Source organism: Arvicanthis niloticus, chromosome X (genome assembly GCF_011762505.2).
Source record: "Arvicanthis niloticus isolate mArvNil1 chromosome X, mArvNil1.pat.X, whole genome shotgun sequence".
NCBI lineage: Eukaryota > Metazoa > Chordata > Mammalia > Rodentia > Muridae > Arvicanthis > Arvicanthis niloticus.
This window is the reverse complement of record NC_047679.1, coordinates 9,039,220-9,054,833: the sequence shown is the minus strand read 5'-3', so window position 1 is coordinate 9,054,833 and position 15,614 is coordinate 9,039,220. Positions and strand designations below refer to the sequence as shown.

General features: G+C 40.1%; 2 pseudogenes; both read right to left on the bottom strand.

Annotated features, from left to right (window-relative positions):
* Positions 1–1,425: 1,425 nt before the first annotated feature.
* On the bottom strand, positions 1,426–2,434 carry LOC117694250 (glyceraldehyde-3-phosphate dehydrogenase pseudogene; annotated as a pseudogene).
* Positions 2,435–11,626: 9,192 nt separating this feature from the next.
* Positions 11,627–12,212, bottom strand: LOC117694249 (peptidyl-prolyl cis-trans isomerase A pseudogene; annotated as a pseudogene).
* Between the last annotated feature and the right edge of the window lie 3,402 nt (positions 12,213–15,614).

Genomic DNA, 15,614 nt, shown 5'->3' with positions numbered 1-15,614 from the left:
TCCCCAACCTTAGTCCAATCGCTGTCTGAAAGCATCTACATCTGTCTCAGTCAGCTTCTGGTAGGGTCTTTCAGAAGACAGCCATGCTAGGCTCTGCAAGCACAACACGGCATCAGTAATAGTGTCAAGGATTGGTGCCCATACATGGAATGGGTCCCAAGTTGGGCTGGTCACTGGTAACCCATTCCTTCAGTCTCTGCTCCATTTTTGTTCCTGCATTTCTTTTATACAGGAACGATTCTGGGTCAAAAAAATTGAAGGTGAGTTGATGACCCCATCCCTCCATTGGGGGTTCTGTCTACTGGATGTGGTCTTTTCAGATTTCATCTCCCCATTGGTGGGCATTTCGGCTAATGTCATCCACATTGAGTCCTGGGAGCCTTTCACATCCCAGGTCTCTGGGACTTTGTAGAGGGTCCCTCATTCCCACCCCAGAAGCTGAATACTTACTTTCATTCTCCTGGCTCTCTGGGCTTCTTCTCTCCTGCCTCTCCACATACCTGATCCTGTTCCCTTTTTTCCATCCCCTTCCCCTCTTCCACACAGATACCTCCCTCCCTTTGCCTCTCCTGATTATTTGGTTCCCACTTCTAAGTGGGATTGAAGCATCCTCACTTGGTCCTTCCCTCTTGTTAATCTTCTTATGGTCAGTGGGTTGAATCATGGGTATTCTGTATTTTTTGGCTAATATCCACTTATTAGTGATTATATAGCATTCATGTCCTTTTGTGTCTGGGGTATCTCACTTGGGATGATATTTTCTAGTTCCATCCATTTGTCTGAAAAACTCATGATGTCCTCATTTTTAATAGCTAAATAATATTCTATTATGTAAATGAACCACATTTTCTGTATCTGTTCTTTGGTTGAGGGACATCTGGGTTGCTTTCCATTTCTGGCTATTATGAATAAGGCTGCTATGTACATAGTGACACATGTCCCCTTGGTATGGTGGAGTGTCTTTTGGATATATGCCCAGGAGCACTATAACTGGGCCTTTAGGTAGAACTATTTCCAATTTTCTGAGGAAATTCTGAGATTGATTTCCAGAGTCACTGTACCAGTTTGCAATCCCACCAGCAATAGAGAAGTGTTCCTCTTTCTCCACATCTTCGCCAACATGTGCTGTCACCTCAGTTTATCTTAGCTGTTTTAATTGGTGTAAAGTGGAATCTCAGGCTCATTTTGATTTGCATTTCCCTGATGATTAAGGATGTTGACATTTCTTTCCTTTTGGGGTTGGGGTTAAGTGAACATTTATTGATGGTATTTCAGAGAGTAGGGAGGGCTCCCTAGGCCCCTCTTGTTATTATGGGGGTCTGGGATGGAAATTGTGAGGAGATGCCTAGTGTTGGGGACAGGGACTCCTCAGCAACCGAGGGCCCCTCTCTTGCTCTCAGTGTCCTTGTTGGGGTGGGTGGTCCAGGGTTTCTTACTCCTTGGAGGCCATGTAGGCTATGAGGTCCAAGACCTTGTTGCTGTAGCTGTATTCATTGTCATACCAGGAAACGAGCTTTACAAAGTTGTCATAGAGAGCAATGCCAGCCCCAGCATCAAAGGTGGAAGAGTGGGAGTTGCTGTTGAAGTAGCAAGAGACAATCTGGTCTTCGGTGTAGCCCGGATGCCCTTCAGTGGGCCCTCAGATGCCTGCTTCACCACCTTCTTGATGTCATCATACTTGGCAGGTTTCTCCAGGTGGCATGTCAGATCCACAATGGATACATTGGGGTTAGGAACACAGAAGGCCATGCCAGTGAGCTTCCCATTCAGCTCTGGGATGAACTTATCCACAACCTTGGCAGCACCAGTGGATGCAGGGATGATGTTCTGGGCAGCCCCACAGCCATCACAGCTTTCTAGAGGGGCCATCCATAGTCTTCTGAGTGGCAGTGATGGCATGGACTATGGTCATGAGCCCTTCCACGATGCCAAAGTTGTCATGGATGACCTTGGCCAGGGGGGCTAAGGAGTTGGAGGTTCAGGATGCATTGCTGACAGTCTTGAGTGAGTTGTCATATTTTTTGTGGTTCACACCCAGCACAGACATGGGGCATCAGCAGAAGGGCTGGAGATGATGACCCTTTTGGCCCCACCCTTCAGTTTAGGCCCTGGCCTTCTCCATGGTGGTGAAGACGCCAGTAGACCCCACTATATACTCAGCACCAGCATCACCCCATTTGATGTTAGCAGGATCTTGCTCCTATAAGATGGTGATGGGCGTCCCATTGATGACAAGCTTCCCATTCTCAGCTTTGACTGTGCTGTTGAATTTTTCATGGGTGGAGTCATACTGGAACATGTAAATCATAAAGTTGAGGTCAATGAAGGGGTCATTGATGGCAACAATCTCCACTTCACCAAGTGCAGAGCCAAAGGCAACCCTAGTAACCAGAAGCCCAATATGGTCAAATACTTTCACACCAAACTTCACCATTTTGTCTACAGGAAGAGGCTGGCACTGCACAAGAAGATGTGGCTGTCTCTGGAGCAGGGAGGGGCAGAGAGCCTGAACACTTCTTTAACTGCGTCTAGGTCATTCGAGATTCTTCTGTTGAGAATTCTCTGTTTAGTTTTGTACCCCATTGTTCAATTAAGCTATTTGGTTTGTTGGTGTCTAATTTCTTGAGTTCTTTATATATTTTAGATATTAGCCCTCTATTGGATGTAGATTCAGTGAAGATCTTTTCCCAATCTATAGGCTGATATTTTGCCCTACAGAAAGTGTCCTTTGCCTTACAGAAGCTTTAAGTTTCATGAGGTCCCATTAATTAATTGTTGATCTTAGAGCCTGATCCATTGGTGTTCTGTTCAGGAAAAATTCCCCTCTGCCAATGAGTTAGAGGCTATTTCCCACTTTCACTTCTATTAGATTCTGTGTATCTGCTTTTATGTTGAAGTCTTTGATCCACTTGGACTAGAGCTTTGTGCAAGGTGATAAATATGGATCAATTTTTATTCTTCTACATGCAGACTGCCAATTAAACCAGCATGATTTATTGGTGATGCTTTCTTTTTCCACTATATGGTTTTGGCTTCTTTATCAAAGATCAAGTGTTCATGCTTGTGTGGGTTTATTTCTGGGTCTTCAATTCTATTCTATTGATCGACCTGTCTGTCTTTTTACCAATACCATGTGGTTTTTATCACTATTGTTCTGTAGTACAGCTTGAAGTCAGGGATGGTGATTCCCCCAGAAGTTCTTTTATTGTTGAAGGTTGTTTTTGGCTGGATTATTGGTTTGTTTTTTATATAAAGTTGAGAATTGCTCTTGCCATCTCTGTGAAGAATTGTGTTGGGATTTTGATGGGAATGGCATTGAATTTGTAGATTGCTCTTGGTTAGATGGCTATTTTCACTATGTTAATCCTACCTATCCATGAGCATGGGAGATCTTTCTATTTTCTGAGGTCTTCTTTGATTTCTTTCTTCAGGGACTTGAAGTTTTTGTCATATAGATCTTTCACTTGCTTGGTTAGAATTACACTAAGATATTTTATATTATCTATGGCTATTGTGAAGGGTGTTGTTTCCCTAAATTTTTTCTCAGCCCATTTATTATCTGTATAAAGGAAGGCTAATGAATTGTTTGAGTTAATTTATATCCATCCACTTTACTGAAATTGTTTATCAGCTGTAGGAGTTCTTTGGTAGAATTTAGATGATATGATATATACTATCATATCATCTACAAATAGTGATATTTTGACTTCTTCCTTTCCAATTTATAGCCCCTTGATCTCCTTTTGTTGTGTAATTGCTGTAGCTAGAACCTCAAGACTACATTGAATATATATATTGAGAATGGGCAACCTTGTCTTGTCCCTGATTTTAGTGGGATTGCTTCAAGTTTCTCTCCATTTAATTTGATGTTGGCTGTTGATTTGATGTATATTGCTTTTATTATGTTTAGGTATATGCTATGAATTCCTGATCTCTTCAAGACTTTTAAAATGAAGGGGCATTGTATTTTGCCAAATGCTTTTTCAGCATTTAGTGAGATGATCATGTGAGTTTTTCTTTGAGTTATTATATAGTGGATTACATTGCTGAATTTTTGTATATTGAACCATCCCCATGTCCCTGGAATGAAGGCTACTTGATCATGGTAAATGATGGTTTTGATGTGTTCTTGGATTCAGTTTGTGAGAATTTCATTGAGTATTTTTGCATCGATATTCATATGTGAAATTGGTCTGAAGTTCTCTTTCTTTCATAGATCTTTGTGTGCTTTAGGTATTAGAATAACTATGTCTTCATAAAATGAATTAGTGAATTAGCTAGTGTTCCTTTTGTTTCTCTCTTGTGGAATAGTTTGAGGACTATTGATATAGTTCTCCTTTGAAGGTCTGGTAGGATTTTCCACTAAAATAATTTGGCTCTGGGTTGTTTTTGGTTGGGAGGTTTATAATAACTGTTTCTATTTCCTTAGGAGTTATGGGACTCTTTAGATAGTTTACCTGACCTTGATTTAACTTTGGTACGTGGCATCTGTCTAGAAAATCACCCATTTCATCTAGACTTTCCAGTTTTGTCAGGTATAGGCTTTTGTAGTAAGATATGATAATTTTTTAAATTTCCCCAGTTTCTGTTGTTATGTCTCCCTTTTCATTTCTTATTTTGTTTTGTTTGTGAGTTTATACTCAAAATGAGTTTTTAAATTATCCACTTATATAGTTTCTGTCTCCGATGCACTTTAAATCCAAAAATACAAATAAATTTAAATTGGGATAATGGAGAAAATAGTTTAATTAAATAATAATAAAATAGAAAGGATAGCTATACTAAATAGAATTTAAATCAAAATAACTTACAAGAGACAAATAAGGTTAGTGCACCAAGAAAATGCCCAATACAAGAAGAATATGTAACATTTATAAACATTTATGCCTTGGTAGAAGACCATGAAAACTGATGAAGCAAAAACCAATAGAATTGAAGAGAGAAATACATATACTACATTAATAAATTAGATATTTTAATACCTCACTTTCAATAATTGATAGAAACACATAGAATACAGGAAATGGAAGAACAAACTTAAAAATATAATAAGTCAAGTAGGTCTACAGACATGTACAGAACACTCACCTCAACAACAAATATATTTTCCCCAAGTGTACATAAGGTATTGTGCTGGGTAGTTAATTAGTTTTTTTTTTCTTTTTTGTCAACTGGACACAGACATGGTTATTTGGGAAAAGGCAACTTCAATTAAGAAATTGCCTCCTTCTCATTGACCTGTAGATAAATCTATGAGACATTTCTTGATTAATGACTGATATGGGAGTACACAGCTAATTTTGGGCAATGTCATCCCTGAGCAGGTGGTCTCAGATTCTATAAGAAAGCAAACTGAAGAAACCAAGCAAGCTAGCAAGCCAGCAAGCAAGGTTTCACTTCTTGCCTCCAGGTTTCAGCCTTGACTTCTCTCAATGATAGTGATCTGGGACACAAGCTCAAATAAACTCCTCATCAAGCTGTCTTTGATAATGGTCTATGTGTTACAGCAATAAAAAACAAACCAGAAGAGGTGTTTTCTAAGGTAGACCATGTATCAGACAACAAATTAAATCTGAATTTTGAAAGGCATAACACACCAGGTAGATTCTTTGACTAGAATAGAATCAACTTAAAACATTGGTGTCAGAAGTCAGAGTGAAGTATTCACAAATTTATGGGAATTAAACAATGGTCTTCAACAACCAGTGGATCTAGAAAGAAATCATAAAAAAAGCTAGACAATATAGAGGGTTATAAAATGAAAATACCTCAAACCAAAACTTCTAGGACTTAGCAACAATAACTATTTTAGTGGAAAACTGCAGGCATAAATGCTTGTGTTAAACAAACAAGATGGAGGTGCACATGGTGGCATGCACCTGTGGTCACAGAACTTGTAAAGAGAAGAGAAAGATTGTCTATTTGCAGATATTGTAATCTCATCTGTATGAACATTAAAAATTCTAACATACTGCCGGGCAGTGGTGGCGCACGCCTTTAATCCCAGCACTTGGGAGGCAGAGGCAGGCGGATTTCTGAGTTCGAGGCCAGCCTGGTCTACCAAGTAAGTTCCAGGACAGCCAAGGCTATACAGAGAAACCCTGTCTCAAAAAAAAAAAAAAAATTCTAACATAAAATCTCTCTTTAAGAAGACTATGTGAAAGTGGAAAAATACCAGGAAGCAAGTTCAATGCACAAAAACATCAGCTGCATGCTCTGGACACTAACAGTAAGAAAACTGAAGGAGGAATTATAAATAGAACCCATTTGAAATACCGCCAAAATAATATTTAAGAATTAACTAGGGAGGTGAAAAATTACACTAGAACTAAAAACAATGCTGAAACCAAGAAAAACAAGGTAAATGGAAGTAGATCCCACATTTATGGATTGCAAACCCATTTTATTAATATGTGCAGGCTTCTCAATGTGATGGACACATTAATTGCAGTCCCTGTGAAATCTCAATGACTTTTTTCCGTAGAAACAGAAAAATATCTCAAAATTCATCTGGAGTCTCCAGAGACCTCAACATACCCCAAACTATCTTTATCAAGAAAAACAAAACTTACAATTCCCTGACTTCAAAACTTACTACAATGCTTTGGCAATCAAAAGTGTGGTGCTGCCTTAATACACACATGTATAGGACATATAGACTGGATACAATAGAGAAACTATAAGTAAACATTCTCACAGTATGGTCAAATGAGTTTTGACAGGGTGTCTAAGCCATTCAGGGAGGGTGATCTTTTCAACAAAGCATACCAGGAAAATACTGAATACACATATTTTTTAAAACCATGGTTCTTTGCCTAACATTGTATTAAAAATCAACTCAAAATGAATGGAAGACCTAAATATATATAGGTCCTAAAACTATAAAGCACTTGGCAAATCACACAAGTACCAGATTTAATGAGAACGTCACATTGCTTTCCATGTTTTCCGTATCAAGATATATTGAGATTCCAAGGCAACCTAAATAATTGGAGACAATATTTTCAATTCACAGGTGTTAAATTGACATTTCTCCAAAGCAGACATACAAATGGCCAATAAACACATGAAAAGATGTTGAGTATCACAAATTATTAGGAAGTGTAAATGAAACTACAATGAGATGCCAAATCCATTAGCATGTCTACCGTCACACACACACACACACACACACACACACACTCAACAGGAACTAGGTTTTGTGGAGGAAGTATATATATTGGAACTGTCTTGCACTATTGGTAAAAGTGGAACATGGTGGGGCCACTAAAGGAAACAGTATGGTCATTCCCTGGTAAAGGAAAAAGATAATTACCATATGGTCTAGTTTCAGTCTGTTAATGTGATAAAGCATTCTGATCATTTGGCTTACAATTCCATGTCACAATCAGACACTTAGGGAAGTCAGTTCAGGAAATCAAGGCATGAACAGGGCATACAGGGGCCATGGAGCACTACTGCTTTTATGCTTGCTCTCTGGGTTGCTCAGGCTCATCTAATTTCTTTCTACAGTCCAAGAACAGTTGCTCAAGGAATGATACAGTGGGTTGGGCCTCTTATATTAACTAACAAGTGAGACAATCCCTCACTAAATATCTATAGATCAATCTAATAAAGGTCATTGCTCAGCTGAGACTGCCCCCCCGTAATTGTAGGCTTTATCAAATTTAACCATTGATGCTAATTCAGACATCATATGATTCACCAATTCTACTTCCAGGCATACATTTGAAATAATTAAAACCATAACCTCAAAGATGTCCTTTTCATGTCCATCTTCTTAGTAGCATCATTTAAATGAGCTAAAATATAGAAGCCATCTAGTATTTTGATTCCACTGCTGTTATCCACAGAGATTGTTTTTTCTCTTTCATGCTGCAGTTTGATAGAAAGTTACTCAACGGAGTTAATTACAGGTTGCCAGTTTCAGAGCATGGTGCTGTACAGCAGAAGACAGAAGGCACCCTCCCACTCCCACCCCCTATTCATGGTCACTTCTGTACCCCATGAGCAGCCCTGGCTACAGAAGTTTTTTGGGTCCAGCAGAACTTTGAAAAACTGAAGTCTTGAGACTGATGTAGTGGCCTCAGGGTGTTCCATCTAAGGAAAAGAGAGAGTGAAAGGGAGAAGTATAAAAGCTTGGTTGAAAAAAAAACAAGCAATGAGGATGTCTAAAAGAGACTGGAAAGGAGATGGAGAAAATTTTCAAGTTCCATCAGTAGTATATTTGGGAATGACTGCTATCTATAATAAAGGAGCCATCAGCATGCTATTAATTGTCCCTAGTAAACCAGAGCTGCTCAGGACTCCTGAGTCATCCATGTCTCCCTGAAAGGAGCCTGCTTTCATTCATTTGCATCAAGGGTTCCTCATTTTGTAGATCTGACTGTGTCAGCCTGCATGTTGACAGGCTGTTCGATTTGGGATAGGCTCCTCTGATGACAATGGATTTCTAAGTTAGCTGCTTTCTCTTGTTTTATAGAATACTGTTCACTATCAAATCAGGACTGTGTGGGACCTACCTTTTGGATTTAGCTATTGCCAAAGTGGCTCAGGTCAACAGAGCCTGGAACATGGGACATACACAACCTTTTCATTGTTACGTGATTTCAGTTTAAATCCTATAATTAGCTATCTAGCATTTTTGTTCTTTTTATGTATTTTTAAAACAAGGTATAACTTATATTAAGTACAGTAACATATATTTGTTGTGTGAAGTTTAAATTCTTATACCTGTATTATGTGTGTTATATATATTTGTGTACGCATGCTCACTCACACACAAGCTTGTATACACACACATGTCATATAATATCATTTCTATAGGCTTTTGAAACTTTTCATCAATACCTCTAGTATATCCATATCACAATAGAGAACAAAGGAATTCACCATTAAAGAAATCAATCACATGGCATTGCATTTGCCTCACTGCTGTCGTAAGTGCACTTCTTCAGGTGTTCTTTATGCACCTCTGAAAGAGTTTATGTTTGTCAGTTTTCTATTACTATGACAAAATGCTTGAAATAATCAACTTATAAAAATGAAAGGTGATTTAAGCCTAGGGTTTGGGATGTTTCAGTCTGTTCTGTTGGCCCCATTGCTTTGAAGAATACGTTAAGGTAGCATATCATGGTAGGGATTGTATGACAATAAAACAAAAACAAACACAAACAAACAACAACAAAAACACAAAAACAAACAAACAAAAAAAAATCAAGCCGATTCACCTCATGTCTGGGCCATGAAAGAGAAAGAAACCCTGGTTCCGAAAACCTCCTTGAAGGAGTGTAATTTGTCACCAAACCTTACTTCCTAAATCCTTCATTACATTTCAGTAATGGGACCCTGGAGAACGCAACCTTTCATCTTGGGCCTTGGTAGATATTCCAGACCCAAAATATGCCCTTCTCACCACCTCAGCTACTGTATTTTCACATTATGATGCACAAAAAATTAGCCCAAAGGTCTCTTGGTACTCGACTCAAATGTTTATTTATCATGTGATTGAAGAGTTATATACATTGGCTGATTTAAGCTGGACTCAGGACAACTCTGCTGGACTTGATTGGTTTCCTTATACATTTTTCTAGAGTTTCTAAAACTCTAAACTGAGTTTGGCTCAATGTGATTCCACTCTGCTGCACCTTTGTCTCACATTTCTGAGAGGAGACCGAAGTCCAGCCATTTCTTTCTTGTGGCAATGACAAAGGATCAGAAAATAGACTTGTCATCATATTTATCTTATTCTCTTGGGCAAAGTGATTACTTGTGTGAACCTACAATGGAAAAGTACACTCTTCTCCAGATGGAAGAAGTTACAGATGCATGGAAGGGATGCTGTGAATGCCCTGTAACAAGCTTGCTAAGAGCTGCTGGTTTCCATCGCTCAGCAAGTACCAGGTGCCATCACAGCCGAGCACCATATCCAGTTCCTTTGAAACATGACAAAAAATGTCAAGTCCAAGAAGATGGAGTATTTACCCACACTTAGTTACCCTGGTAAAACAGTTAGTGCTTATGGCTCCTTCTGCCCCTCTAATCTTTGCAGCAAGGATGAAAATGCACTGACATGACCTCTACCATGTGAACGTAGGATCTCATAGCTATTCTTCAAGAGTGTGGTCAAAGAAAACAGCTTTTCTCTTTTTCTCCTAGTAAGATGCTGGGAAATTCCACTGAGGTTATATCACCTTCCCTTGTTCCATTAACAGATCGTGAACATGAATCAGACCTAAATTATATATTTCATTTTTCATAATAACCATTCAGTTAATGACCTTCTGAACGGTTTCACATTTAGAACAATTGTTCCCTTCTTAATTATCTTCCTATTTTATTTCATTTTAATATAATAATTTTCTCACAATAAGACTCACTAAATCAGAAAACACTAAGGATTGATATCTTTCCATTATAGTCATAGTTACAAGGAAACACACACCAAATTAACTGATGTAGTAGTGTTTGTTGGAGTGCTTTCTACGGCACAAGTCTGTATTGAATGCCATGTTTGGATAAAGGTAAGATGTTTTGCCTTACACATATAGGTTTAGACAGAATTAAGAGGTCACATCTTTGTCTGAACTTTGCTGTGCTATTCATGTGTGCTACATAAGTCTTCATTTTGCCATAGAGGTATTTTTCTAGCCTAAAACTTTGTTTGTAGGGAAAGTTTGGATTCAGTATATCCCAGAGCCTCACCAGATTGAAAATTTGGTCAAGAGACAATGAAGAAAGAAGAAAAGTAGAGAAAAGCCAGATGATAGGATGACAGGCTGCAAAGTGCCATTCTCTAGACATCAAACAAATTTTACACTCGTCAGCTCACAGCAACTTGACCTACCGACACTGCACTTCACAAGTCCATCAAGGGAGCAAGAGGGGTCTAATCCCCACCTTTTAACCTTGAACTATTGGATGCTGAGAAATTCTGGGAGAGGACAGATTGCTGTTTTTAGTTGTATAACCACTGCTAAATCCACCAAACTCCAGCAGATAGCACCAAATCCATGGTAGCACCACCAGCTTGGATTAATCTCAATGGGCCACAGAACAAAATGAAACAGACATGAAAGTGAGCAAGGGATTTGTAGGAAAGGCTGTATTTGAGAATATACAAAATGCAGGGCATACATATGTGAAATTGTCTAAAGACAAATTTAATTAAAAATTGCCTACTTCAGCCTCTGAAAGAACAGCAAAAGAAACAGAGAGAAAGAAAATGAACGCGTCCCCTAATCATGTATGCCATCACATCTCTATTCGTGTCTTCTCTTTGTCGCTTGGGAAGAACACTAACTCTTAGTGACATGGTGCTTGGGATACACATTGTGTACTTTTCTTTAAAGTAATATAGTTGCTTTAAAACTTGTTATTGTATAAGTAATGCATTTTATCTGTGAGTATCCCTCCTATATTATTTTTCTTATTTAATCTTTGCTTATAATCACAAACTCAACTCTGCAATCAGCTAGCTTTGGAGGGGAATGGGGAAAATATGGAATCCACAGAACTTCAGTGAGAGCAGAGATTACAGGGTACTGTGAGCAGGTGGGATGGGGGCATTATCCTGAGCTGCAGAAGGAATGGTCTAGTGGGTAAGATGCCTCCAAGTCAAAAGAAGTTAGAGTTGTCCACAGTAGGCAATGGTGATCATCTTGCTGGTCTTGCTGGTCCTATACCCCAAATGTTCCATGGTATCTACAATGTCCATGCCTCCTTTCACCAAAGATGTGCTTGTCATCCAGCCACTCAGTCTTGGCAGTGTAGCTAAAATCCTTGGAGCCATTAGTGTTTGGGCCAGTATTTTCCACAGACAAGATGTCAGGTCCTGTATGTTTCAGGATGAAGTTCTCATCCTCAAATTTCTCTCTGTAGATGGACCTGCTACCAGTTCCATCATGGCCTGTGGAGTCACCACCCTGGCATATGAATCCTGGAATAATTCTGTGAAAGGAGGAGTCCTTATATCCAAACTCTTTCTTTCCAGTGCTCAAAGCACAGAAGTTTTCTGCTGTCTTTGGAATTTGTCTGCAAACAGCTCAAAGGTGATATGGTCCAAAGGCTTGCCATTGCCATGATGTTGAAGTACATAGTGGGGTTGACTACAGCTGCAGCAAATGGTGACAGGGACAGTGGCATCTGAAAAGCCTCCTATACCTTAGGATGGAATAGATCATAATCTCTCTCATTAAATAAATGGAACTTAGGGTTTTAGACAAAACTGAGTAAATAGACTTTACATTATGCTTAAAGACCCTGAACATGAGGTAAGCATAAGACAATGAAAATAAGAGAACCACAATGGGCTTGCCTGGAAGCCATAAGATTGGAAGGACGAACTGTTCACTTTCTGTATGTAGGTGTGCCAGAGAGGCTTATGAACCAGAAACAACAAGTATATAGTAACCAAATAAAAAAACCAAACACTAAGATAAAATAAGCCTTTTCTCTCTGCACAAATGATTGGAAAAGGGGCCTTTTCCTCAGGGCAAAACCCTGTTGGCAACACAAGTCCTACTCCATTTGAACACACCCCCAAACATGTGTTCACCTTGATCTGATTGTGCATGGCAGTCAACAACGGAACTGTATAAGGAGAACCCTGGTTGCTACTACTGTTTTGAAAACGACAGTAACTGGCATGTTGGTGGGTATCCACAAAGCCTGTGTGCCAGTACATTCCTGACTACCAATCCAGACAAGCAATAATGAGGTTAGCATCTGTTAGCATTCTGTTCAAGCCATTAAAAGGAGCTGTCCCTTTCCCTCCTGACCAGTTGAGAACTGTAAAGGTTAGGTATGAAAACAGAGCTGTCTATAATCAGGGACATAATAAGCAGCAAAATGTAAATAACAATCAGAGGTGAAATATGCAAATCATTCCAGATATAATTGAAAATCATCCATAATATCAAGAACTATGAACATTTCAATTAGAACAATAGATGTGGATGAATAGATACTAACACCAGGATGACAAAGATGTCATAATTATTTGACAGCCATTTTAATACAACCATCATAAAATGCTATTATGAATAATTACTATTTTGAAACAAAATTCTCATCAAAGCAAAGAAAGACACAAAGGAAAACTGAATAGAAATTCTAGAATTGAAAGAATTTTTTTAAAGTTTTTTAAAGCTTACAATAGGAGAGCAGGGATTACAGAAAAAAATAGCGAGCAAGGTTAAAGCTAGAGTCACAGAAATTATACTCTAAACAATACAGAAAATACAGACAGGTAGTACAATAAAAAAAATCTAAAAGTGGTATTATTGTACACCTAGAAGAGAAAAGAAAGTGTGAGATTCAAGAAATATTCAGAAAGATGGTTGTTAAAATATGCCCTTGATTTGGTGGAAGGCATAAGACAAAAACAAAACAAAACAAACCACAAAACAAAAAGATCCAAAATTTTCAAAAAGCAAAAAGCAAAAAAAAAAAAAAAAAAAAAAAAAAAAAAAAAAAAAAAAAAAGAAAGAAAGAAAGAAAGATAAAAACCAAAGCAGAAAAATAAATGACAACAATATAAAACATGGGGGGGGGAACCTCTAGAAAGTCCCAGAGACCTGAGATGAGGAGGCTCCCAGGATTCAATGTGGGGGACCTTAGCTGAAATACCCAACAGTGGGGAGATAGAACCTGAGTAGACTACCTCCAGTAGTCAAACAGGATCCCCAGTGGAGGGATGGGGACACCAAGACATCTACAAAATTTTCGACCTAAAATTGCTCCTGTCTAAAAGAAATGCAGGGGCAAAAGTGGAGCAGAGAGTGAAGGAAAGGCCATCCAGTGACCAGCCCAACTTGGGATCCATCCCATGGATGAGCACCAATCCCTAGCACTGCTGTTGTGCTTGAAGACAGGAAGCTAGCATGGCTGTCCTTGGAGAGACTCTACCAGCAGCTGACTGAGACAGGTGCAGATACTTAAAGCCAACCATTGGACTGAGGTCAGGGATCCCTATGGATGAAAAAGTTAGAGAAAGAATTAAAGGAGCTGAAGGGGATGGCAACCCCACAGGAAGACCAACAGTGTCAACTAACTTGGACCCCTGGGAACTCCCAGAGACTAAGCCACCAACCAAAGAGCATACGCGGGCTGGTCTAAGGCTGTTAGCATATGTGGCACAAATGGCACCTCTGGCCTCAGTGGGAGAGGATATGTGGTATCCTGTAGAGATGTGATGCCCCAGGGTTAGGGGACACTTGTGTGTTTGTGGGTGGGCACCCTCTAAGAGGCGAAGAGGATGGGGGATGGGGGGAAGAACTCTGTGAAGGGGAACCAGGAGAGAGGGCAACATTTAGGTTATAAATAAATAAATAAATAAATAACATAATTAATAAAAAAAGAATATCTTTTAAAAAGTAACAGGATATTTCTCACCACAAATCAGAGAGACCACAAGAAAATAGTGTGGCATTTTCCATGTACTAGAAGAATTGCCTACCCATATAATTATGACTTGACCCTTAAATGTCACCTAAATGAAAGGCTGGATCACCAGACTGAGGATCTGTTGGAAAGTGAAAGAACTTCCTGGTGGTGAGGTTTATCAAAAGGTCATTAGGGATGTGTCATTATAGGAGATACCACGATACCCAATCAGGATGAGTTAATTTTCTCAATGGAAGCTAACAAACAAAAGAGAAGGAGAGAGAGAAGAGAAGGGAAAGAAAGGAGGGGAGAGGGGAGAAGGGAAGATGGGGAGACGGGGAGATGGTAGAGGAGGAGAGGGGGAGAGGGGGGAGGGGAGAGGGGGGAGGGGGGAGAGGGGGAGAGGGGGAGAGGGGGAGAGGGGGAGAGGGGGAGAGGGGAGAGGGGGAGAGGGGAGAGGGGGAGAGGGGAGAGGGGAGAGGGGAGAGGGGGAGAGGGGGAGAGGGGGAGAGGGGGAGAGGGGGAGAGGGGAGAGGGGAGAGGGGGAGAGGGGGAGAGGGGGAGAGGGGGAGAGGGGGAGAGGAGGAGAGGGGAGAGGGGGAGAGGAGGAGAGGGGAGAGGGGGAGAGGGGGAGAGGGGGGAGAGGAGGAGAGGGGGAGAGGGGAGAGGGGAGAGGGGAGAGGGAAAGAGGGGAGAGGGAGAGGGGAGAGGGGAGAGGGGAGAGGGGAGAGGGGAGAGGGGAGAGGGGAGAGGGGAGAGGGGAGAGGGGAGAGGGGAGAGGGGAGAGGGGAGAGGGGAGAGGGGAGAGGGGAGAGAGGGAGGGAGGGAGGGAGGGAGGGAGGGAGAGAGAGAGAGAGAGAGAGAGAGAGAGGAGAGAGAGAGAGAGAGAGAGAGACACGCTCATGAGCAAACGCCTCAGGTAAAACAAAGGCTTTCAAAGACAACAAAGTTCATTGCCAGTGAACCACCTTAAAAGAAGAAAGTGTTTTAAAAGAGAAAATAGTGATCACTGAAGGAATTGTATCACATTAGGAAATAAAGGCAGGACAACAGAGTGGAGAAATATATGGACACACATACTACAGTGTTGATGATCTTTTTGGCTATTCTTATTGGGTTTTTATACCTCCCTTCTAACCTTTATTCCACTTTAATTTTTTCCCAATCCTCCAACACTAGGTAAGAAGGAAAGAATGTTAGAAGGGAAAGGAAGTGTAGATCTTTTTCAG